The sequence below is a fragment of the Crinia signifera genome, chromosome 2, assembly GCF_055691185.1.
Source record: "Crinia signifera chromosome 2, ASM5569118v1, whole genome shotgun sequence".
Taxonomy (NCBI): domain Eukaryota; kingdom Metazoa; phylum Chordata; class Amphibia; order Anura; family Myobatrachidae; genus Crinia; species Crinia signifera.
This window is the reverse complement of record NC_139218.1, coordinates 325,185,864-325,211,566: the sequence shown is the minus strand read 5'-3', so window position 1 is coordinate 325,211,566 and position 25,703 is coordinate 325,185,864. Positions and strand designations below refer to the sequence as shown.

Here is a 25,703-nt window from a genome sequence, read left to right as displayed (position 1 = left end):
CCCTCCCGGTGGACATGCTGTGGTTGTACCGGTCAGTCATCTTCCTCTTCAGTGTCGTTTTGAAGTCTGTCCACCTACAAGTTTAAAAATACAAATATCACCATGAGATATGTGCACCACTGTGCTAGTGAACATCATGACTACGTTACATTTCCTAGTGTGGGTGATCTTATGTTTTTTAGCCATATGTGTCCCACACACACATTAATGTCTCCATTAGGAGGCATTTCAGTGTCTCATCTCATTCATTAGGCCACTAAATGCACATACATAGATCACTATGCAGAAATGACATCATCCATGGCCAAATTATGCACCTCCACCTGTTGTGAAACTACACATTCCACCATAGCTTGACAGTGTGGTTATTATGGAGTAATTTAACTATGGGATGGCATACTGGGATGTGTAGTTTCTCACCAGCTACATGTGCACAGTTTGGTCATTCTTGTTTCAGTAGCATCATATGGAACATGTTACAACAACTCTTTCAAAAACACACTTTCTCTTGTCCCATCACATACTTCACATACTTCACATGAGCAGAACTGTGCCCATAACCTCACATCACACCAATGGTGCATGTTTCATATATAAATGTGGGTTATTAGACATGGTTGTGTTCACATGTGACATTGAAGTGTAGCACTATCTACAAACACACCTTTCTATTATTCTCAAAACATACATGTAACATATGTACACACATATGACATTATCAGGGGGACAAACACACTTGCCTTTTCTTCACCGCTAGCTAATCTCTGACCACTGGTGACACCTGGTTCACTTCCTCTGTGATCTTGTCCCAAAGGTTTCTCCTTGCACTGGCACCCGGCTTCCTGGTTGGCAATTCTATCCATTCGCGTGCCCTGGGCACTAAAATTCGCAATTCTGCCTCTACAAATGCAGGGTTTCTCTTTTTGGTGGTGGTATCCTGCTCAGTCCTCACCCTAGATGTAGCAGCTCGTTTTCTGGTGGCCCCAGTTCTCTCACCATGCACCTGCTGGGTCACACCTGTTTGGAGAGATGCAACCTCTTGTTCTGGCTGGTTGCTTGGCCCTTGTGGAGCTGGTGGAGTTTAAACAGGGCCTGTTAGTGAGGGGCCTGCTTGGTCTTGCAGGCTACTCCTCTCTTGGGCCCTCCTTCTCCGCTCCTGTTCCCTCTTCTGCAAAGCTTCAAGCAGGGATTCTGCTGTAGCTCTCTGTAGAGCGTCCTCAGCTGCAGAATCATCTGAGCTAGACATGTTTGCAGCAATTCTGGCCTGCATCTGACTGAATATTTATATGTTAATCTCCCGCCATGAACAAGGGGGCGTATATTTTTCCCCGCAATGTAGGTGCTAATTTCCGCCGATAATTCCCGCTTAAATTACGCAGGTCTCAACGCACCTGATCAGTCACCTGTATATGCACATACACAGGTTGTGGAGCATTGTGTGCTACATCGTGAAATGTGTGCACCTGTCATTCCAATGATGAGTGTTGTCAGCTGGTATCTGTTGGAGTTCGTGTATGCTTTCTGAGTCACATTTCAAAACATCACGTTATAATGCTTTCTTTACATATGTAATGAGTATGAAATTGTCATACACCAACATGTTGCATTGTGCCTTTTTTAGCAGCGTATTTATTAGTAGACGGTTGCGTGTATTATTTTCAGCACACTGTATATACAGTACGTCTCTCTATACATTGAAAGCATGCTGTTGGTTATGGTGTGTGTATATCAGAACGGTCCGCGTACGTTTTTATTCGCATCCAGTTTGTTAATGTAAGAAGGATTAATAAAGTTAATACTAAACAAACAATTTTTTAGACCAATCAGCAAGCACCAAAAGTGATATATGTACCTGCAATTAATAACTGCGCCATTGCCAATATGACTTCAGCCAGGGCTAGCGCGTTTTCTACCCAGGAGCTGGTGGCCTTGGTTGAGGTCATGGACCGGCGCCTGGGGCCCAGGGGCCCATATGTGTCCAACATGGACAAGCGGCGGGCATATAATGCTGCCCGCCTCCTAATATACACCCGGACCGGCGTACAGAGAAGCCTGGCCCAAGTCGAGCGGCGCTGGTCTGACCTGCGCCGGCGCCAGCCAGTCATGCTGAGTTCCATTCGCCGCCATATTGCCCGATGTAAGTTTTTATTAACTAGTATGTCTGCGTTTTTTTTTCAATGATTTCTGTAATTTTTATAAATATGTTCATGAGTATGTGGGTGTATAGGGGGTGTATAGGGGGTGTATATGGGTGTATAGGGGGTGTATATGGGGTGTATATGGGTGTATAGGGGGTGTATAGGGGGTGTATAGGGGGGTATAAGTAGTCGCTCTGTTTTTGGGTGTAGCATATCAATTAGTTCGCATGATAAATGTCTGAAATATAACAGCAATGATAATTTGTAAGGTTATGAGCATGACTAATGTGAATTTTTCTTTCCCCCATTTTTATGAAACCCAACCTTCGATTTCTATGCCATCAACATGAACATTTCAGCACGGGCAAGGGCACGCATGGAAGCCCGGGAGCAGGCAGCCCAGGAGGAGGAAGAGGAGGAGGAAGAGGAGGAGACATTGGCACCTGCTGGTGACCACCCCATTTCGACATCCCCTTCCACCAGCCACACCCCTACAGCCACCCCCTCCCCTCAAGAATTTCATTCTGGCGGCTGAGGTGTTGGCCAATGCTTTGCATGCCAGCCGCCAGAGTGTCATTCATGCGGTTGAAGGCCTCACACTGCTGCCTGTTTGTGGCCTTCCAATCCGCCAGAATTTCCACAACCTGCTGCTGACGGACCGCAGCATCCACCCCTTGCTTCTCGATCCTCTCCAGCGTCACCATCAAGCTGGCATCCCATGTGTCCTGTGGCTGGGGGTGTCGTCTTGGTGGAGGCTGGACCACTTGCTCCACCTGTGGCTCTGCAGAGGAAGATGCTGCCGGTTCATCCTGGGTTTCTGCTTCTTCTAGGATAATAATTGAAAACAATGTCACCATCACATACGCACTAAAAAATATCTTTCAAAATACAATGCATTACTGTGACTTACCATCAAAAGCAGCAGCAAAGACCTCCACCGGGAGCTCACTATCCATATTGGATATCCCCCTGACCTCGGCCACATCAATGACATCCAAGGCATCCTGCTCCAGGGGGGTATATTCCAAGGTGTCTGGCATAGGCCCCCTCCCGGTGGACATGCTGTGGTTGTACCGGTCAGTCATCTTCCTCTTCAGTGTCGTTTTGAAGTCTGTCCACCTACAAGTTTAAAAATACAAATATCACCATGAGATATGTGCACCACTGTGCTAGTGAACATCATGACTACGTTACATTTCCTAGTGTGGGTGATCTTATGTTTTTTAGCCATATGTGTCCCACACACACATTAATGTCTCCATTAGGAGGCATTTCAGTGTCTCATCTCATTCATTAGGCCACTAAATGCACATACATAGATCACTATGCAGAAATGACATCATCCATGGCCAAATTATGCACCTCCACCTGTTGTGAAACTACACATTCCACCATAGCTTGACAGTGTGGTTATTATGGAGTAATTTAACTATGGGATGGCATACTGGGATGTGTAGTTTCTCACCAGCTACATGTGCACAGTTTGGTCATTCTTGTTTCAGTAGCATCATATGGAACATGTTACAACAACTCTTTCAAAAACACACTTTCTCTTGTCCCTTCACATACTTCACATGAGCAGAACTGTGCCCATAACCTCACATCACACCAATGGTGCATGTTTCATATATAAATGTGGGTTATTAGACATGGTTGTGTTCACATGTGACATTGAAGTGTAGCACTATCTACAAACACACCTTTCTATTATTCTCAAAACATACATGTAACATATGTACACACATATGACATTATCAGGGGGACAAACACACTTGCCTTTTCTTCACCGCTAGCTAATCTCTGACCACTGGTGACACCTGGTTCACTTCCTCTGTGATCTTGTCCCAAAGGTTTCTCCTTGCACTGGCACCCGGCTTCCTGGTTGGCAATTCTATCCATTCGCGTGCCCTGGGCACTAAAATTCGCAATTCTGCCTCTACAAATGCAGGGTTTCTCTTTTTGGTGGTGGTATCCTGCTCAGTCCTCACCCTAGATGTAGCAGCTCATTTTCTGGTGGCCCTAGTTCTCTCACCATGCACCTGCTGGGTCACACCTGTTTGGAGAGATGCAACCTCTTGTTCTGGCTGGTTGCTTGGCCCTTGTGGAGCTGGTGGAGTTTGAACAGGGCCTGTTAGTGAGGGGCCTGCTTGGTCTTGCAGGCTACTCCTCTCTTGGGCCCTCCTTCTCCGCTCCTGTTCCCTCTTCTGCAAAGCTTCAAGCAGGGATTCTGCTGTAGCTCTCTGTAGAGCGTCCTCAGCTGCGGAATCATCTGAGCTAGACATGTTTGCAGCAATTCTGGCCTGCATCTGACTGAATATTTATATGTTAATCTCCCGCCATGAACAAGGGGGCGTATATTTTTCCCCGCAATGTAGGTGCTAATTTCCGCCGATAATTCCCGCTTAAATTACGCAGGTCTCAACGCACCTGATCAGTCACCTGTATATGCACATACACAGGTTGTGGAGCATTGTGTGCTACATCGTGAAATGTGTGCACCTGTCATTCCAATGATGAGTGTTGTCAGCTGGTATCTGTTGGAGTTCGTGTATGCTTTCTGAGTCACATTTCAAAACATCACGTTATAATGCTTTCTTTACATATGTAATGAGTATGAAATTGTCATACACCAACATGTTGCATTGTGCCTTTTTTAGCAGCGTATTTATTAGTAGACGGTTGCGTGTATTATTTTCAGCACACTGTATATACAGTACGTCTCTCTATACATTGAAAGCATGCTGTTGGTTATGGTGTGTGTATATCAGAACGGTCCGCGTACGTTTTTATTCGCATCCAGTTTGTTAATGTAAGAAGGATTAATAAAGTTAATACTAAACAAACAATTTTTTAGACCAATCAGCAAGCACCAAAAGTGATATATGTACCTGCAATTAATAACTGCGCCATTGCCAATATGACTTCAACCAGGGCTAGCGCGTTTTCTACCCAGGAGCTGGTGGCCTTGGTTGAGGTCATGGACCGGCGCCTGGGGCCCAGGGGCCCATATGTGTCCAACATGGACAAGCGGCGGGCATATAATGCTGCCCGCCGCCTAATATACACCCGGACCGGCGTACAGAGAAGCCTGGCCCAAGTCGAGCGGCGCTGGTCTGACCTGCGCCGGCGCCAGCCAGTCATGCTGAGTTCCATTCGCCGCCATATTGCCCGATGTAAGTTTTTATTAACTAGTATGTCTGCGTTTTTTTTTCAATGATTTCTGTAATTTTTATAAATATGTTCATGAGTATGTGGGTGTATAGGGGGTGTATAGGGGGTGTATAGGGGGTGTATATGGGGTGTATATGGGTGTATAGGGGGTGTATAGGGGGTGTATAGGGGGGTATAAGTAGTCGCTCTGTTTTTGGGTGTAGCATATCAATTAGTTCGCATGATAAATGTCTGAAATATAACAGCAATGATAATTTGTAAGGTTATGAGCATGACTAATGTGAATTTTTCTTTCCCCCATTTTTATGAAACCCAACCTTCGATTTCTATGCCATCAACATGAACATTTCAGCACGGGCAAGGGCACGCATGGAAGCCCGGGAGCAGGCAGCCCAGGAGGAGGAAGAGGAGGAGGAAGAGGAGGAGGAAGAGCAGGAGACATTGGCACCTGCTGGTGACCACCCCATTTCGACATCCCCTTCCACCAGCCACACCCCTACCCCCACCCCCTCCCCTCCCCTACCCCCACGCACACCCCTACCCCCACCCCCTCCCCTACCCCCACCCACACCCCTACCCCCACCCCCTCCCCTACCCCCACCCACACCCCTACCCCCACCCCCTCCCCACCCCCAAACCTCTCCAATCCCCACTCCAACCCACTACCTGTATCCCAAGTCCTATCCCATCCCCCTTGCTCCTGACCCCCCCAACCACCGGACACCCAACCAGCGGCGAGCAGGATGGCTCAACTAGCCGTAAGTAAATAATGTGTCTAATGTTTACCTACACATTTCTACACATAAACAATCACAACAACCACATATGTGTATCCAACATCAACATTAGTTGCAACATATCACTGCAGGGCGACCATGAGGTGTGGCCTGTCCTTCTCCAGGAACAAGGGTCCCCTTGGTGGTTTTTTGGAGTGTGGCCATGGCTCACCCCTTGAATAATTGACATTACAGTACATCCAATGAGATATCCGACATTAGTGGTGTTGTAGTTATGTGGGTCCAGGTGTTGGGTAACTCCACTTCCCAGCATGATGTGCAACATTAATTTATAGATTGTTTTGTTCATAGTGTGTGAGGCCATGCGGATGCATGCTTGACAAACATAGCTTTAGGCCTATAATTTGTACAGCAATGTCCTAAATTTAAAATAGTAAGGAGTGCTTAAGCCGCAACAATGTCAGAACCCTTAAATAGCACAGCCTAATTGTGAGGTTAGAGGTGAGTCCCCCAAAACCAAACTACCAATTGGGATACAGCATACATTCATCCAAGAAGGAGTAATTTTTATATTTTTATGTAATATGTACAGTATGTGTGTGTCAACAGAATAGTATTTTGGACCATGTTTACAGCATACCCATCTTCAATGTAGTGGAAAAATGTATGTGGCCTTCACACTTAACTCACAAATTCATATTATGTTACAATGCAATAAACATTTATGTATATGATATATTAATTATAATGTGTTTTTCCCCTTCACTACAGACACTGAACAGCACCAGGAGGAGGTGGACAACATTTTGCGGGAGATATTCCTGACGTTATTTTATTTGAATATTCTTTTTTTACGTTTGGAGGCCCTCATTTAATTTATTTTTATTCCCCTCCCCCCCCCCTTATTATGTTTGTACTAAATAAAAGTTTTTGTTGAGTTAGAAGTTGGCTGTGTTTTTAATCATAAATATGTTATAGGGTTTGTAAGGGTAGGTACATACAGATGTGTAATGTAAGTTATATTTGTAATTTGAGGTGAGGGGTAACGATTGCTGTGTGAATGTGTTTGTTTTTGAGTTAAATAACACATAGTGAAAATGCATGAATGTTCGATTAAAACATCACACATAACATCAGGGTAGGTATACATGTTAAAAAAATCAGATCAAACTAATTAGGGACATAATTTAGTACATACACACAAACACCAACATAAATTTATTTACAAGTAAAAGCAATGTGGGGACACATAGATAGTGATTAAAATGCCACATTAGAACATAACAAATATACATGTAATGAGGGTTAAACTGTTGTTTTATTAGGGTCTTTATTAAGGTAGACAATTGAGTTAATAGAAAACAATAATTGAATAACAATTAGAATAATTAATTAATTGTCTGAATTATAGTTGAAAGGCAAGATTTGCAGGTCCATACATGTGAAGGGTATGCCAGCGTACACGGACGTACGCTCACTCTCACGAGTGGTGACATAAGCTGAGTTTTCCATTGAAAACAATAGAGACCCATCCGTGCAAGCTGGCGTACGCTCAGATTTCCGCAAGAAGTCGGCGGGAAGACGGACGAGAGATGTCCGTAAACGGTGGCGTACGCTCTGTTGTACGCCAGTTGTCGGAGTCTAAGGGCTGATCCGTCCGTGTACGTTGGCGTACGCTCAATTGTACGCCACTCCCCTTATACGTTGTTTCTGGCCGTACGTATGCGGCTGATTTGTGGGTGGACTTAACCCCAACGGCCGCGTACGGAGAGCGTACGTTAATATGGAACGTACGCACAATTGGCCGCACCGATCAGAATAACCTCCTTGGTGCGCTATATAAAAAGGTTAAGATGGATCAAAATGCATTATATGGGGAGAAGGGACACTGGGGCACACTGTGTGTCGTCGACACGCGTATCGCCCAAGCTTCATTAGAACCAACCGGGTGACCCACCAGAAGCTGTTTAAGTACCTATGCTCTTAATGAATATGTATGACGTAGAGGAAAATTGGTGTGCGTTAGTGGGAGAACTTCCTTCTCATTGGGTGAGTCCATATCTGGGATGTTGTTAAATCATGTAAAGACATTGTAGTTACTTCTCCTTAGTGTAGACAAAAAGTGACAAAAAGTATATATTAATATTCATTGATTATTAATGTGCTCTGGTGCACTTATTATGTACTATTGCTTTCCAAATAAAAGGGGGGGGGGAAGAAAAACAGGTGCTGTGTGCTAGTGCGTGAATCAAACATATGTGAAAAACAAAACGTGAAATGTTGTGAAAAATTATGAAAAATATAAAGAAATAAAAAGAAGTGTGTAGGAGAACTCTACTGGATACAAAAAGGGATTAAATGCTGTATTATCCTGAATACCATAGTAGAGGAGGTCTGTTGTGTTACATGTTATCTAATGTGAAAACATAAAATATATGTACACTACCAGCGGCGTGAGTGTAAGATATAGATGATGGAGAGCTGTTTTGTTAAATTATTAAGTTATCATCATCAATAGATAGCCTCATTCACACAAAAAGAAATACTCAATTGGACAGTTAGTGTGTCCTATAAGGTGAGAGTATCATAACAGCTCTCCATCATCTGTATCTTACACTCATGCCTCTGATAATACAATTATCTTGGGAAACAACACTAAGGAGAAGTAACTACGATGTCTTTACATGATTTAACAACATCCCAGATAGGGATTCACCCAATGGGAAGGAAGATCTCCCACTAACACACACCCATTTTCCTCTACATATTAATTAAGAGCATAGGTGCTTAAACCGCTTCTAGCGGGTCACCCGGTTGGTCCTGACGAAGCTTGGGCGATACGCGCATCGACCACACACAGTGCGTGTGTGCCCCAGTGTCCCTTCCCCCATAAAACACAAATCACGCATAAGACATGTGAGCAGAGCTGATAAATTATGACAATAGTTTGAAACAAAGTATTAGTTTTTACTGTCAAAGTATATAGAAACCATATATAGAAACAATTACAATATAGATGCACAATAAAATACAATGATCAATTAATAAAAATCACGCCACAGGAAGAAAAATGAGGTGTGGAAATGGCCCAAGAATCAGGGGAAAAGGGATGGGGTGGGGGGGGGGGGGGGTGTGTGTGTGAGGGTTTTTCAATTGGTCACAGGTAAGTGCACTTTATCAATTTTATGTAGGTGAATTTTGAGTCCAGTGAGATCCACTTTATGAAGGTAATCCTCACTGGTAGTTATGGTGCTTATATTTACCGTTGGAGGAAGAGATTCATAGGCTTCCGCAATAGCTGGTAAATGCTTTCTGGTCTGTGTAGGACCTTCTCCACCAATGGTGGTCCAGGATGCGGTGTCCGCCTGATGGAAAAAGTGGGATCTGGGGAAGAGGGCTTCTGCTCACAGGAGACAATGTTCTCCCACTGTGCTGGCTGGATGGTAATGTGCCGCTGGAGAGTTCAAGGAGCAGTGTTCGCCACAAAGTAATGGTTTGGATGGGGGATACTTGTAAATGATGTGTCCACAATGGGCATAGAGTCCACAATGGTAGATCCTGGGCATGATAGTTGGAGGTCCACCTAACACGTTTCACTGCCAACTGCAGCTTTATCAAAGGACTTCCTGGTAAACAGGGAGGACCCTTGAATCCCAACCCCATTCATCCCATGAACATCCCAGGGGATTATAACTTTATTGTAACTAAAGATGACCCAATAAATTGTGCGGGACTGGTAACTATACTATATGCCTTGATAATTATAATATTCTCATGCCTATAGATCCATGCCTATGTTCAGCCTCATGCCAGCCATCTAATTGCTAAAAGCCTCTATACTGTATGTTTTGTGTTGTGCGTCTTGTCTGTCTATATTGAATATTGTAAATTAAAGTGCACTTCCTATTTTTATTTGTATGCTTTTACTTTTTTAATAAATTGTGCTATTATAGCAATTCATGTTCTATTTTCATTTAATATACTAAACACAGCAGCGCCCTTTGATAAGTGCATGCAATTTCGGTTGCATGTCCTTCTCCCAATTTCCTCTTTGAGCTTTCACTTATAAAGAGCATCAACAATACAAAATATCTCTCAGCGTCCGATATACACCTATACAGAATAACTGACATCTGTCAGATCAATCACTGGAATGACTGAAGATAGACCTTGAGGCTCCACAGATACTTTTACTATTATATGTATCTATATTCTTAGAAAATCGTACTATTACAATAACATATCAGAGTGATACATTGTTTCAGACTGGCTGTGGTAACTTTCTAACCACATATCATCCAGTTCACAGAGGGATGGATACTTAATGAGAATTATACTCCTTATAAATTAATAGTGCACCATTCATCCGTGGGAATTGAGGATAACTGATACCCACGGTTTACTCTGTGAAAAACCGTGACTTGAACATACATGCATTATATGTCTTTAATTATTGTAAGAAGCAATACTTGAGTACATTATTATCATTCTTTTGGGAAAAGATAACACTGGGGCCCCACTTTTCTAGTTCACTCTTTCTGACAAAATCCTTCTTAGATGGACAAAACCATGTGCACTGCAGGTGGGGCAGAGGTTACTTGTGAAGAGAGAATTAGATTTGGGTGGGGTTTTACTTCAAAGTGAGATCTATATTGCAGTGTAAAAATAAAGCAGCCAGTATTTACCCTGCACAGAAACGAAATAATTCACCTAAATCTAATGCTCTCTGCACATTTTATATCTGCCCCCCTGCAGTGCACATGGTTTTGTCCATCTAAGAAGGATTTTGTCAGAAAGATGAACTAGAATAAGGTCCTCTGTGAGGAGGCCTGGGAAACATGCACTGTGTGGGGTCCTGAGGACAGAGTTTGAGAACCTATGCACTATCACAAATGGTACTACTAGTTATCTTCAGTAGGTATTACTTGTTTACCAGATTGTGGACATTTATTTGTTACTTTCCAGCCAAGTTGGTTTATGATTTTTGGCTTGTTACAATATGTAACAGATACACTATTCAGTAAACAGAGCAAAGATTACCTACAGTACACAGCAAATGGAATGTTCTATTTAAGGGCAACTCAAGTATATTAAGTTATACAGTATGGCCTGTACAATTTTAGAATTGCGGACTTTCCCTTTATTTGTTTAATTACATGCGCAATTGTAGGTAGTAGGCAATTAGAGCCCATTAAGAAACAATTTAGACTCAATAAAGAAACTTTGTCCATGGGCCTAATTCACAGATGTTCGCTTGGCAGCATATGTTCGCAGCCTAGCGAACAGGTAAACGCTGCCCACCGCCCGGACGTATTCCCACCCCCGCTGCGCAAATCCCCTTGCTAGCATGCAAGGGGATGTGTACGGTAACACATCCTCTCGAATGCAGCAGCAAACCCTAAACATCGGCGACCGGGACAAACTCGGACCCAAAGGAACAGGTCTGAATCGGCACTAAAATGTATTTACACGTGCACAAGATTCATTGGACAACTACACACTTACGGTGTACGGTAATTTCTGGAGTTTCCTCCTACACTGTAATGCAACTCTCATGCACACTGAAACACCACCCACAAAGTAGTTCTCTCTAACTTGGTTTACCATACTATTCCTTTCATCTGGGACACTGATGAATTCCACAGGTTATGTGGATTCCCGACTACAAGCATGCATTTCAACTGGTTTTAGTCAGCCACAGAATCTGTGTAATCCATAAGTGTCCAAGTTTAAAGGGATAGTAATGTATGGTAAGCCGATCTCTGAACCATCACGCCCCTAAGCCAAAATGATTTAGGCATGGGATGGATTGGTTACCGGATCTTCAGGGCAATATGTGTTGGCTATTAGCGAAACATCAGGATACTGAATTCAGCTATCATACTACATCCATTGTACAACACAAAGAGCCACTGGATATCCCAGATAAGGTTCAACATTCCCATGCAGAATCATTCCATCTCAGAGAAACCGTAACATTCACTACACTGTGTCTATGCAGTCTTGCATAACCCCAATAACATATTGTTAAACGCACATACATGACACTACAGTACATTGATTTTACTCAAGCGTAATGTATTTTAATATACTGTATTCTAAAATAATGTCAATTTAATTCCATTTGTTATTTCTATGTTATGTCTCACACACATATATATATGTGATATATATTAATACTAAAAGAATTGCAAAAAGGTTGAATGTGATCATATTCATATGCTGTTTTATACAGAAAACCCTAAATTACTGTGTTCTTTTTGCCATATAGACAAACTACTGTTGGAGAAGTGATTATGGCACTTCTACAGTCCTGCGCTGTGTATCCTCAGAATTTCAGACAGTGAATAGCACCTGCCATCCACCAATCAGCATGCTGGCAGCCATTCACTGTCTTCCTACAGGCTGGGAGAATGCTGCCTTGCTACTCTGAATGTGAGACCACCATCCTCCCCTGTTCGGTGGCACCTAGAATTGTAGGGCACTAGCCACCTCTATAGAAAGGTTTTGGCATCTTTTATTCATTTATACTGCTACGTGGCCCAACATATTTTCCCAGAGACCATTGGGAGGAGGAAGGTGTTACATGGGATGGGTGGCATTTTGTAGGTTGCAGAATTACTAATCTGAGTTATATTCAATGACAATATATGGTGAAGCTCAACGCTAGATAAAGTCCCATTGGCACAGATTTACAGACAGCGTACATGCAAACACACAAGTGGCACTTCAGCTGCTGTAAAACTACGCATCCCAGTATGCCCTTTTTCTGTTAGTACATAATAAAATTGTGTAAGGGCATGCTTGAGTTCCTATATACATATACTGTACGTATACGGTATATGTAATATAAACAACGTGAAACAGAGCTTCCAAGAGTGCAGCATCTTTACCTCTTTCAATAACAATATGCAGCATGTAGCGACTAAGTCACATTTACTATTAATATATTTTTGTTTCATTTAGAGAGGAATTTATTTTGGAGCGCTGTGCTGCAGGACATTACTGCCAAGTCTGCACCTGCACACATTACAGCACGTCATCTTCATACATTCTCTTGTGGACAGCTGTGAGGAAACATGAATGAAGATGCCGGTCACAGTGTCTTTTCCTAACAGTATGGAGGCACTCCGCCAGGAAATAACCCCCCCCCCCCCCCTTGAATGCAATGAACTGTGATGTACTTTAGCATAATGTCCAGCTATATACAGTAATATAAGAATTTTTACTTTCCCCCCATATAAACATCAACACTATTTGTATGGCGGATGTAAAGTATTCCATAGAAATGTTATCAAAATTTCAAAGGGAAGATAAAAAGTTCTATGCTGATTGACATCTGCTAGGTACATAGAGGGTTATTTTTACAAAGCCTTCCCCAATGAGAGGTCAGGGCCTTTATCCATGCTGTATGGAGATCAGTGGAAACTCCAGGAAGTATTTAGCAGATGAGGGAATATTGCACCCACAGAACAATAGGCAGTTATATGTAAGAATTTAAGTTGCACATGCCACTAAAAGAGGATACAGTACAGCATGTATTAATAATATAGTTGTTCTATATCAAGTAGAAGTATACTGTATGCACATTTATCTATTCAGATGTCTCCGTTTAATTGTGAAAACTGTATAACTTTATAGCATGCATAACCTACTTTATAGAAAATAGCTTATTGTGGTTTTGTACCTAAATCTATGAATATCATTGGTTGATGTTTCATGAATTCCCTTACTATTATTGTCTTTTATTTATGAGGTGCAACAAGGGTTCCACAGCACCGCTTATAGGACAGAATGGTACGGCGGTGGTTTCCATGTGTTATATAGCTATAGATGATATAGGGTTATATGGCGCAACAAGCTATCCACAGCACCACTAATAGGACAGAATGGTCATACTGTGGTTTCTATGTGTTATACTGTATGTTAGATTTCCCTATAGATTGTAAGCTTGCGATCAGGGCTGTCTGTAAATACCCAGATTGTTTTATCGATGTCTCCTTTTGTAAAGCGAAGTGGAATATCCTGCGCTATATAAGAAACTGTTAATAAATAAATATAGCTATTGATAGGGTTATATGGCACCACAAGCAGGGGCGTAGCGAGGGCGGAGCACAAGCTCTGGGCGCCGGAAACTATCAGGGCGCCGGAGCCATGCCAGCACCACCAGCTCGCCCGCTCCCCTGCACTCTTGTCTGCCCACTCCATCTCCCCTGCCAGCTCCCGGCTCCCCGCTGTGTCCGAGAGATGTGGTGCTATTTAAAAGTCTCCCGCTGGACCGCTAGCCAATAGGCGCTTGCGGTCCAGCAGCCAATCAACTGGTGGCTGCTGGACAGTGAGCACATATTGGCTAGTGCGGTCCAGTGGGAGATGTGAATTTTAAATAGCAGCACCGGGCACGTCTCCCGGACACAGCGGGAATCCGGGAGCGGGCAGGCCCGGCGACAGGGGGGGGGGGTGCGTTGATTGCACCACTGCTTTGCTGGCTGGGGGGGGGGGCAACCACTCACTGCCCCTGACAGCTGTGGGGGCTCCACACTACTACTCCCACCCTCCCTCCCTGTTCCACACTACTCTGTCCCACCCACCCTCCCTCCCTGCTCCACACTATCACTCCCACCCTCCCTCCGTGCTATGCACTATCACTCCCACTCTCCCTGCTCCGCACTATTACTCCCACCTTCCCTCCCTGCAAGTAATTTCAGTCCCCCTTGGCAAAGAGCAATTTCAGTCCCCCTTGGCATTGAGCATGAAGCCCCTGGCATCGAGCATGTAGTCAAGTGGCACTTATGTGTTAAATGTGTAATGGGCATTACGGTTTGTTATATAGTATGTGATGGGCATTACAGTGTGTTATATAGTATGTAATGGGCATTACGGTGTGTTATATAGTATGTGATGGGCATTACGGTGTGTTATATAGTATGTGATGGGCATTACGGTGTATTATATAGTATGTGATCGGCATTACGGTGTGTTATATAGTATGTGATCGGCATTACGGTGTGTTATATAGTATGTGATGGCATTACGGTGTGTTATATAGTATGTGATGGCATTACGGTGTGTTATATAGTATGCAAAGGACATTATGGTGTGTTATATAGTATGCGACGGGCATTACGGTGTGTTATACAGTATGTGATGGGCATTACGGTGTGTTATATAGTATGCAATGGGCATTACGGTGTGTTATATAGTATGCAACAGGCATTACGGTGTTTTATATAATATGTGATGGGCATTACTGTGTGTTATATAGTATGTAATGGGCATCATGTGTGGCCTTATGTGTAATTGGCATTATGGCATGTGGCTTTGTGTAATTGGTATTACAAAGCTTGCTAAAATGTGCAATGGGCATTACTGTGTGTGGTATAATGTTGGGTCGTGCCCACTTTTCACTGCGCAGGAGCCTCGCCTACTACAAATTGGGGGGGCGCGAAACATGCCCTTGCTCCGGGCGCAGTGGCACCTAGCTACACGACTGACCACAAGGGTCCCACAGTACCACTAATAGAACATAATGGTCATACTGTAGTTTCCATGTGTTATATAGCTATTGAAAGAGTTATATGGTGCTACAAGAGTCCCACAGCATTGCTAAAAGGAAAGAATGGTCATACTGTGGTTTTCATGTGTTGTTGAGCTAGAGCTATTGATAGAGTTATATGGCGCCGCAGGGGTTCCACAGCACAATTCATAGGACAGGATGGTCAACCTGTGGTTTCCATGTGTTGCTTGGCTATAGCTATTGATAGGATTATATGGTGCCACAGGGGTTCCACAGCACCGTTCATAGGACAGGAAGGTCAAGCGGTGGTATCCATGTGTTGCTGAGCTACAGCTATTGATAGGGTTGGCAGAGAATGCTAGGTCATAGGTGATGTTTATATGGCCATTACAAATGTATTGAACTCTACCCCCTTCACCCATGTTTCTCTTAGTTGTGAAATATTGCTTTGAAAGTAAAGATTTAAATTAATATACATTCTTCTACAACTTACTTATGTGTGCACCCCTGTTGATTCCTGAAGTGACAGAGTGCAAGCTCTCTTAATACAAAATTAGCATAGACAGTTTAACATATTTCATTTCTATTTTGTTGTAGTTGAAGGTATTGTTATATACACATAATGCAACATCTTAAGAAACCCCAGGGTAAACTTAATTAAAATTGTATTGAAAAAAAAAAAAAGTGTAAAAAAAAATACATATACTGCAGAACTGTAGTTGCTATAATTAAATATAAATGGATAAAATAGTTCAAATATAAACAAAATGATAAAATTTTAAAAAATGAAATTATAAGGGAAAATAGTACGTGCCATGGTGCAGAAACAGACAAAGCTGTACGAAGAAGCATAATCCTTCATGAGACACTGATAATATTCTGGTGCCATTTTTAGAATAAACAAAAAAAGAAATAAAATACAAATACTGGCAGAAAAGTTGCTATGCAAATAATTTGCATTAAAACAGTTAATTTAAAGGTCTAGGAATGATTTTAAAAATGGATGAATAAAAATCTGTATTTGGGGTCTGATTTATTTGCAAGATATAACATATCTATTTCAAGGGGTACTGTAGGTGTTACAGTACATTACGTGACAGGTATTAACTATCATTAATTATAAATATATATTAGCCATCAATAATACAGGTGTATAGTTTGGCACATTTAAGAATAAAATATGACTAGTGGCCCTACCATTAATAAAGGAATTAATAAGAGTATAGTAATAAACTAGTAGATTGAGAATTGCAACATCCTTTATACTGTATTTCCACCTGTTGTCTATTCAATTGTAAAGCACAACAGAATGTGCTGCGCTAGATAAGAAACTGTTATAATATATATAATAAATAATTGTCTTACTTGCAATGGAATGATCTTTCTATTGGTTGTACATCTTTGTGTACTGTGTCCTTTTCAGGATGTGTCGGTAATCAGTTCTTACCTGAAATAAGCTGTAGAAATTGCCTCTGATTTGGTTAGCTCCAATTCCCAGCTCGTTGTGGAGATTCTCTGCAGCCAGTGTGACTGGGGCTATTTTACACTTTGTAGTAGCACTCACACTCAGGAAATGATCCTGTATATCCTGAAGCTGCAATTATCGTTGTGGTCCTCGCAAACCCAGGATATCCTCTTAAGCAAACGCAAACACCTTCTAAGATTCTCCGAGACACTAAGTGGATCGGTTCCTTTGTCCAGTGACCATTAATGTAAATGAAATGAAAAGAATCCCTAAATAAATAAGTCTTTCCTTTCTCCCATGGAGCACATAAAGAGACCAGGGTTATTTATTTTCATTCTTTCTATAGCTTACACGTGTGATTAACACATTGGCTTGAGTTTTCAAGCTGTGATAATTACCCTATTCTGCAGTACAAATATTTTACTAGATATTTCAAAGCGCACAGGATTTTCTCCATGAAACATTTCGGGCTGTATTTGTAGACCGCAATCATTTTTAATATGTTGCGGAAAAAGTTCCTTTTTTTTTTTTACTTTAATTTTATTTCTTAAGATGAGAATTGCCACTTTCGGTTCCTGATTTTCCACATTTTTGCTACAACTGTGTAGGGCCCATCAGGTCACACTTAAAGAAGAATTCCACTGACGGTTCATGTTTGGGTCAAGTTTAATGAGGTATCCTATAATATTGCTATAGCCTGGCTGTGTGTTCCAGACAAGCCCCCTCTAGTAAGTGAGATTACTGTAAACTTCGACCATTGGAGTCTTTGCAAAGTGCCAATATATGCAGACGCCTGTGGTTTCCAGATTTACTACCCTAATGTAGGGCCATAATAACTAAGGAGGTATACAAATGGTGCCACTGTCGAAGCAAAGCGCACTGTCACTACTCCGCTGCACCTGCATGTGGCTTACTATGCTACCTGCAGCGTCCTAAGGACAATCTACTTTCTGGCGAGGGCAGTGGCATCAGTGGCCCCAACCCAGTGTCGGCAACTCCTTCCCCTAGGAGTGCTATGATGATGTCATCATGGTGTGGGGGCAGGGTTGCCACATGCACTGTGCTGCCTTGTTATGGCATTGTGCAAGTATCCCTTTTACATGAATATCTATCCATCTCTATGCATCACTCCAACCACTGATTTTCCAAACCATTGCCGTTTCTATAACGGGTGCATTGTACCCACAAACTGCACCCATTTTTTTAAACTTACCCTCCGGATTCCAGCGATGTCTCCACCGTGCGTTTGTACCTTGATCAAGGGAGTCCTCTGTCTGATTTGTGCCAGATGTTGTAGTACCCTTCTTTAATATACAGCAGCACGGAAACAGGGGGCGAGGGGATCCTAGTGGAAAATCATCGTGCAGAAACCAGGGAAAGGAGGCCTATACTGTACATTCATTTTCCAATTTCCAGATTCCCAATTTGGTTCCTCGATCCTACCTTGACCTTCTAAATCCAATATGTTTAAAAGCATTGACTTACCAAGTTAGACTATTATTGTAGCTGAATTGCCAAATCAAGGATTTCTAACATGTTGGATTTTGTCGTCGAGTCTTGCCAGAATGCCCCCGCTGGTGAGCGCCTCCATCTGACTGGGATGCATGAGCGTCTCACATGCACGCGCGTCCCAGTTTTCAGGCGGTGGGGGACGTGAACCCTGCCTGTCTCCACTTCAATGAGATTGGCAGGGTTAGGGGGGGGGGTGGTGCCGGGAGGCATATGGGACCGGCGGACAGTGATGGGGAGGTGGCAGGGACTGACGGCTGGCAGTTGACGATCTGACCCCCGCTGAATGAGAGCAGCTCCATCTGTAATATAATTTTGTGCCAATTAACTGTCGATGGATGGGCTGCTTATAAAAGGAGAATTTTTTGTTAAACAGAGGGAAGCAATGGTAGAATCTTTTACTGGCATTTACACCAGCACAATGGCTGCTCACTGTTGGCTAAATACAGTCCCTTAGCATCTGAGCAATGAATGTAGATTTAGATTTTAGAAAAGTGCTTTCAATCATGCACAGTTCTAGTTACTTAATGAAGTAACTTACTACTGATTACTTACTAGTTATGCCCCTTCCCTAGTCAGGGGTGTAAATAGTACTTTGTGGGCCCCATAGCAACATTTTGCCCCATAAACACACAATTGTCACAACAATGACCCTTAGGGGCAGAAGAAAGAATGAGGGGAGAGAGACAAATATATTGTCAGGGAAAGAGAGAGAAAAAAAGAGAAAGGAGCAAGAAAGAGGTGGAGACGGGTGGTCAGTGTGAGAGAGAGAGAGGGTTTCATGGAATAAGAGAAAGAGAGGAGAGACTGTAAGAGAGAGAAAGGGGGATGAGCAAATCGGTGACAGGGGACCAGATGTACTAAGCTTTAAAAGTGATAAAATGGAGAGTGATAAATCACCAGCCAATCACCCCCTAACTGTCATGTCACAGGCTATATTTTAAAAATGACATTAAGGAGCTGATTGGTTGGTGTTTTATCACTTTCCATTTAATCACTTTTCCAGGCTAAGTACATCTCGCTCAGGGAGAGGTGTGAGCAGGAGTGAATGTTAGAAAGGGAAGATAAGTGAAAAAAGGGACCAAGAGAAAGTGATAGTGTCAAGGAGAGAAAGGGGGTGAGACAGGGACTTATTGAGCATGTCAGGGAGAGAAAGTGGGAGAGATGGGAAGAGAGAGAGAGAGGCTGTCAGGGAGAGAGAGAGACAGTGCAAGGTAGAGACTGACAGAGAGAGAGAGGGAGGCAAGAGGAAGATGGGAAGTGAGGGGTGAAAAAGTGGGGAGGATTGAAATAGAAGAGGAAGATAAATTAGGGAGCGATGAGAAAGGGATGTGGAGGGTGAGTGAGAGAGGGTTAAGAGGGGGAAGAGAGCAGGGAACAAAAATATGTGAGCGTGAAAAAAATATGAGAGGGTGAGGGGGATGAAGAGTAGGGATATGAAAGGGTTGTGACAAGCATCACTTTGCCCCTCCTCACCCCCCCTAGTACAGGTGGGACTGTGTACCATACTCCCTCCCCCCCACAGTACAACCGGCGCTATGTTCCTTTGGCAGTGGTGGGTCTTCATCTCACCAGCATTGGGATTCCTGCTCACCAGCACCAGGTCTTTTGGGTCTCCTGCTCACCATTGCTGCAGGCTCTTTTATTGTGCCACTGAAAAGGGGCACATGAAAGCAGTGCAGCCACTGCCCAAGTGGCACTATTTAAAAAAAAATCCACACAAGCAGATGTATGGAATTGCTTTGGGGCCCCCCAAGCAGTCAGGCCTCATAACAGTTGCACCCCTGCACCATATTTAATTAAGCCACTGGCCCCAGTGTTTCATGAAGTATATCAGATACAGTAGGTATTTTCTCATAAAGTGTTGCCCAACTACATTATTCAAGTATGCCCAACAAGTTATGTATTGAGGCTTTATATCTGTGGAAGAAGCTGGTTGGATAATTTCTGAACAAGCAAAAGGTTAATTCACATCATGAGTATGATTAAAGAAAGCCAGAAAACATGATCTGTTAGGGGTACTTGAGGAGTGAAGTTGGGAAATACTTTGTTAGGAATGTGGGGTAAGGTTTGGAGCCGCACTGACGTGAATAGATTAGTTATTAGTTCATTGAGATGACCAACATAGGGACTATTTTATTTAAATTCTAATAGTCATTGATTGGTGGTGCGCCCACGATTTCAGTATAACAACTGTGTGTGGGTTTTTGTCTGCTCAAGAGAGGGCAAACATAAGACAGAAAAAGAGCTTTGTGGGTGCACTCTTGTATTTGTAAATGTGAAATTAATTTAAAACTTAACATTTATTTCGATCTTTTAATATAGAGTAACCAAGATTTTGAAAAATATTCAAGGTTTTGCAAAAAAAAAAAAAATAATAATAATTTTTATATTGTTAGTAACAATGATAGGGAAAGGAGAGTGAAAGGGGTTGGAAAGGGGTACCAGTAGTATGCAACATATAATATATCAAATGTTGTGTGATGGCTCTTTCCACTTTTCACACTTTACTCTCCATTCAGCGCACTACGTCCTTATCATCATTGACATGTGGACAATGTGATTATGGGCGAAAATGAATGGTTTTAATCACCTACAGGTTCGAATCACCCGTAGGGATATAGATTACCCCAGCAACAGTGTATTGGTATTTTCACAGCTTGTATTGCTCATGCAGTAGGCGTATCCAATGCAATTATCTTAGGGATACCTCTGGACTGATACCACACCAGATGTTCTTCAGGGGTCCCCCACAAGAATACTATTCTGGCCCGTCACTGCTTAGCTTCCAAGTTCGGGAAGTGTTTGGGCAGTTCCAGTGAGGTATGGTGGTATTTTCTGAGGTTTTGCCTTTCCCAAAATAAGAATTGCCTGGTTAACCGCGGATTAGAGCATTGATAGCTGACTGGATACCCAACTTGTGTGGCCACAAAGGGACTTGCAGCTAAATATATATCTCTTCAAAAATTGCTGCAGTAATGACATTACAGAGGGAGAAAAGAAACATAAGGAGGGAGGGGGAGGGGAGAAGAAAGATGGGAAGGGAGGATGGGAAAGGGTAAGTATTAGCAATTTGTGATAAATGAGGCAAAGTTGCCTATTTAATATAGATGATATTTAGGATAAACTATGGCTGCTAGTTATGGTAAACAAGGGGTTAAATACCTATGTACCAGGTATGGCCTGCCTGCTTAATTCTGGTGGTCAATTCCTTTTAGCAGAATAGGGTTATCCAGTATCCACAATTAGGTATTACAACACTGCTGTCCCACAAAGTATCTCAGTTCCAACACGGGGTTAAATACCTCAGTACCAGGCATAGCCTGCCTGCTTATTTCTGATGGTCAATTGTAATTAGCAGACAAGGGTTATCCGGTATTCACAGTGAAATATAGCAACTCTGCTGCCCCACAAGGTAGCTCAGCTCCGATGCTGGCCACTGCAGGAACTTGCTGATAATATCAATTTAGACACTAGTTATTATGTGTACACATCTAATTGTAGCAGTTCCTTTGAAAAAACGGAAGTGTCACTCCTCTGCCAGACGCAGATGGAGGACACTGATACCTGGGACGCCTCCGGGCGTCAGAGCGTGGAGTCCGGGCAGGTCTGAGGTACGGCTGGTTGGTGATCGCAGTGTGGACGGTCTCCGTGCAGGTAACGCCGCTGCTGCTGTCGCTGGGGTGTCAGTTTAGACACTGGTTTCGCCGGGATCGGCTTCGTCAGTATAGATGGCGCATACTGACGAAGCCGATCCCGGCGAAACACGTGTCTAAACTGACACCCCAGCGACAGCAGCAGCGGCGTTACCTGCACGGAGACCGTCCACACTGCGATCCCCAACAAGCCGTACCTCAGACCTGCCCGGACTCCACGCTCTGACGCCCGGAGGCGTCCCAGGTATCAGTGTCCTCCATCTGCGTCTGGCAGAGGAGTGACACTTCTGTTTTTTCAAAGGAACTGCTACAATTAGATGTGTACACATAATAACTAGTGTCTAAATTGATATTATCAGCAAGTTCCTGCAGTGGCCAGCATCGGAGCTGAGCTACCTTGTGGGGCAGCAGAGTTGCTATATTTCACTGTGAATACCGGATAACCCTTGTCTGCTAATTACAATTGACCATCAGAAATAAGCAGGCAGGCTATGCCTGGTACTGAGGTATTTAACCCCGTGTTGGAACTGAGATACTTTGTGGGACAGCAGTGTTGTAATACCTAATTGTGGATACTGGATAACCCTATTCTGCTAAAAGGAATTGACCACCAGAATTAAGCAGGCAGGCCATACCTGGTACATAGGTATTTAACCCCTTGTTTACCATAACTAGCAGCCATAATTAATCCTAAATATCATCTATATTAAATAGGCAACTTTGCCTCATTTATCACAAATTGCTAATACTTACCCTTTCCCATCCTCCCTTCCCATCTTTCTTCTCCCCTCCCCCTCCCTCCTTATGTTTCTTTTCTCCCTCTGTAATGTCATTACTGCAGCAATTTTTGAAGAGATATATATTTAGCTGCAAGTCCCTTGGTGGCCACACAAGTTGGGTATCCAGTCAGCTATCAATGCTCTAATCCGCGGTTAACCAGGCAATTCTTATTTTGGGAAAGGCAAAACCTCAGAAAATACCACCATACCTCACTGGAACTGCCCAAACACTTCCCGAACTTGGAAGCTAAGCAGTGACGGGCCAGAATAGTATTCTTGTGGGGGACCCCTGAAGAACATCTGGTGTGGTATCAGTCCAGAGGTATCCCTAAGATAATTGCATTGGATACGCCTACTGCATGAGCAATACAAGCTGTGAAAATACCAATACACTGTTGCTGGGGTAATCTATATCCCTACGGGTGATTCGAACCTGTAGGTGATTAAAACCATTCATTTTCGCCCATAATCACATTGTCCACATGTCAATGATGATAAGGACGTAGTGCGATGAATGGAGAGTAAAGTGTGAAAAGTGGAAAGAGCCATCACACAACATTTGATATATTATATGTTGCATACTACTGGTACCCCTTTCCAACCCCTTTCACTCTCCTTTCCCTATCATTGTTACTAACAATATAAAAAATTTTTTTTTTTTTTGCAAAACCTTGAATATTTTTCAAAATCTTGGTTACTCTATATTAAAAGATCGAAATAAATGTTAAGTTTTAAATTAATTTCACATTTACAAATACAAGAGTGCGCCCACAAAGCTCTTTTTCTGTCTTATGTTTGCCCTCTCTTGAGCAGACAAAAACCCACACACAAATACTTTGTTAGCCAAACTAACAAGCGACGCCTTTGGCAGCTCAGTTCCCAAAATGAATACTGCCTGGCATGTTGTTCCCCGCGTTCACACCCATGGAGATGGTTGCTAGGCCTCCTGGGATGCTGAGGTTTTTCCGCCCAGTGGCGCCTGGCCGGGTGCCGACTTCTGCCCGGCGGTTGCTGGGGTAATGGGAGATGCCGGACAGGCGCTCCTTCCCTCAGCTGCCCGCATTAGGTCCGGGGGCTGGCTGGATTTTCCACAGGTGATTGGTCACTTCAGCCCTTTTATTCAAGGGATTCAATCCAGCATAGCTCCGCCGGCAATAGTTTTACTTGTGGTGTTCATCTGCCCTCCTCGGCTCCTGTTTGCTCCAGCAGTGTTGGTCTGTCTGTTCCTGGAAATTCCATCCCGCTTCCAGTCCAGGTTCTGGGACACCGTAAGTGCTCCACTTGGAGCCCTGGTATTATTTCTTTCTTTATCCATTCGCCAGCTACTTTGTGGACTGAGTCTGGTTTTCCTATTGAATCCACATTTGTTACCTTTCCTCTGGGATTTCCAGAGGATTGTCGCAGGTCTTCACTGTTTTGGTTTTTTTGTTAACCCTAATGGGGTGACTTCCTATATACAGGATTTACCCATGTCTTCGTGTTGTTTGCAGTGTTTTTGTGTGGTGTGTATTGTGCGTCTTGTAGTGTCTTTTGTAATTGCAAATGGGTTGCCTTCGGTTTGCGACGAGGTCTCTCCTATATATTGTGTTATTCTTCTCCCCCTGAGGTTGGCCAGGTGCCGTTAGTTAGTTGTTTTTTCAGGCAGGCCCTTTTAGCCAGTCTATCCTTTCGGCATTGTCCTTTAAAGATCTCTGGTACCTTGTCCTTGCTTAAGACCTGGTGGTAACGGAGTTGGGGCAGATGTAATTCACCCCTTCAAACGTTGTTATTATAGGCAAAGTCCTAGTTGTCGCAGTTACCAGCCATCCTTCAGGGAAGGCTAACAGAGGCAGAGTAGGGTTCGCTGTGGCGGTCCTAAACAGTGGTCACAGCTGTGGGTTCACACCCAAACTCATAACACACTGGTCTGATATTACTACTTGTTCAGTTGAGCCATGAGTATATATTCACTGTGAGCATGAGTATATCTAATGTGCCCTTAAAAGGAAAGTCTGTTTTGGATTCAGCTATTTCTCTTTGATCTTCCGGCCTGTTCAGAAAGTCCCACCAGGAGGTAATGAAGTAAGAAATACAAAGGACGGGTGCTTTCAGCTCTTCTTTCTCAGCTAGAAAAGGAAAACATTTTCCACAGTAAATGAAGTGCTGTCTTATTATTCACACTTCTAGTTTTCAGGTCACTCAAGAATTAGAGTTTATACACATAAGTGTGTTTGTCGTCTGGTACATTTTCCAAGCCAATCACAGATAAAAACAAAAGGCGATTACTAAGCTGCACATAAATTTAGGCCTGGTCAGAGGTCAAATACCGTTGCGTAACATCGTGAGCCTATTGTTTTATTTTTGCATTCTGTTTTATGGAAAAGTACATTTCTGTGTCAAGGGGGCATTGACAGGGTTGCAACATTTAGAACCTTCTGAAAGGAGAAGTATTGTAAGTTAAGGGAAGAGATTTTCTAAAGTGCACACTGTACATTTTTTGTAGTTTCCATGCACAGTCAATACAAAACTGCACAGCAAAATGCATTATTTCCAAGCACAGTCCTGAAACTGACCATTGGATTTATTTATTTATAACAGCAATACACTTTTTTAGACATGGTTCTGAAAAGTGAAATTGCTGGAACAACTGAACAGAACCAACTTTGACATTACTTAAGTAAGGTACTTGTTGTTGTACTGACAATCGGCACTATTGTTTGGCAAGTGGATGTGCCTGATATGCCGATATGTGCAG

General features: G+C 43.0%; 1 protein-coding gene and 2 pseudogenes across 4 annotated transcripts in view; 1 reads left to right on the top strand and 2 right to left on the bottom strand.

Annotated features, from left to right (window-relative positions):
- ACKR5 (atypical chemokine receptor 5) overlaps positions 1-25,703 on the bottom strand; it is a 65,076-nt gene that overhangs the window by 6,792 nt on the left and 32,581 nt on the right. Inside the window, exon 1 of one of the 4 annotated variants that reach the window (XM_083169334.1) lies at positions 16,926-17,573. The exons of 1 other annotated variant lie outside the window; for it this stretch is intronic. The gene's annotated coding sequence lies outside the window, so the exon portion shown is untranslated. Of the gene's footprint in view, positions 1-16,053; positions 16,175-16,925; positions 17,574-25,703 lie in introns of those variants that run through there. 2 more of the 4 variants (XM_083169332.1, XM_083169335.1) reach the window with 2 other exon arrangements.
- Positions 21,252-21,371, bottom strand: LOC146061512 (5S ribosomal RNA; annotated as a pseudogene).
- On the top strand, positions 23,165-23,284 carry LOC146061499 (5S ribosomal RNA; annotated as a pseudogene).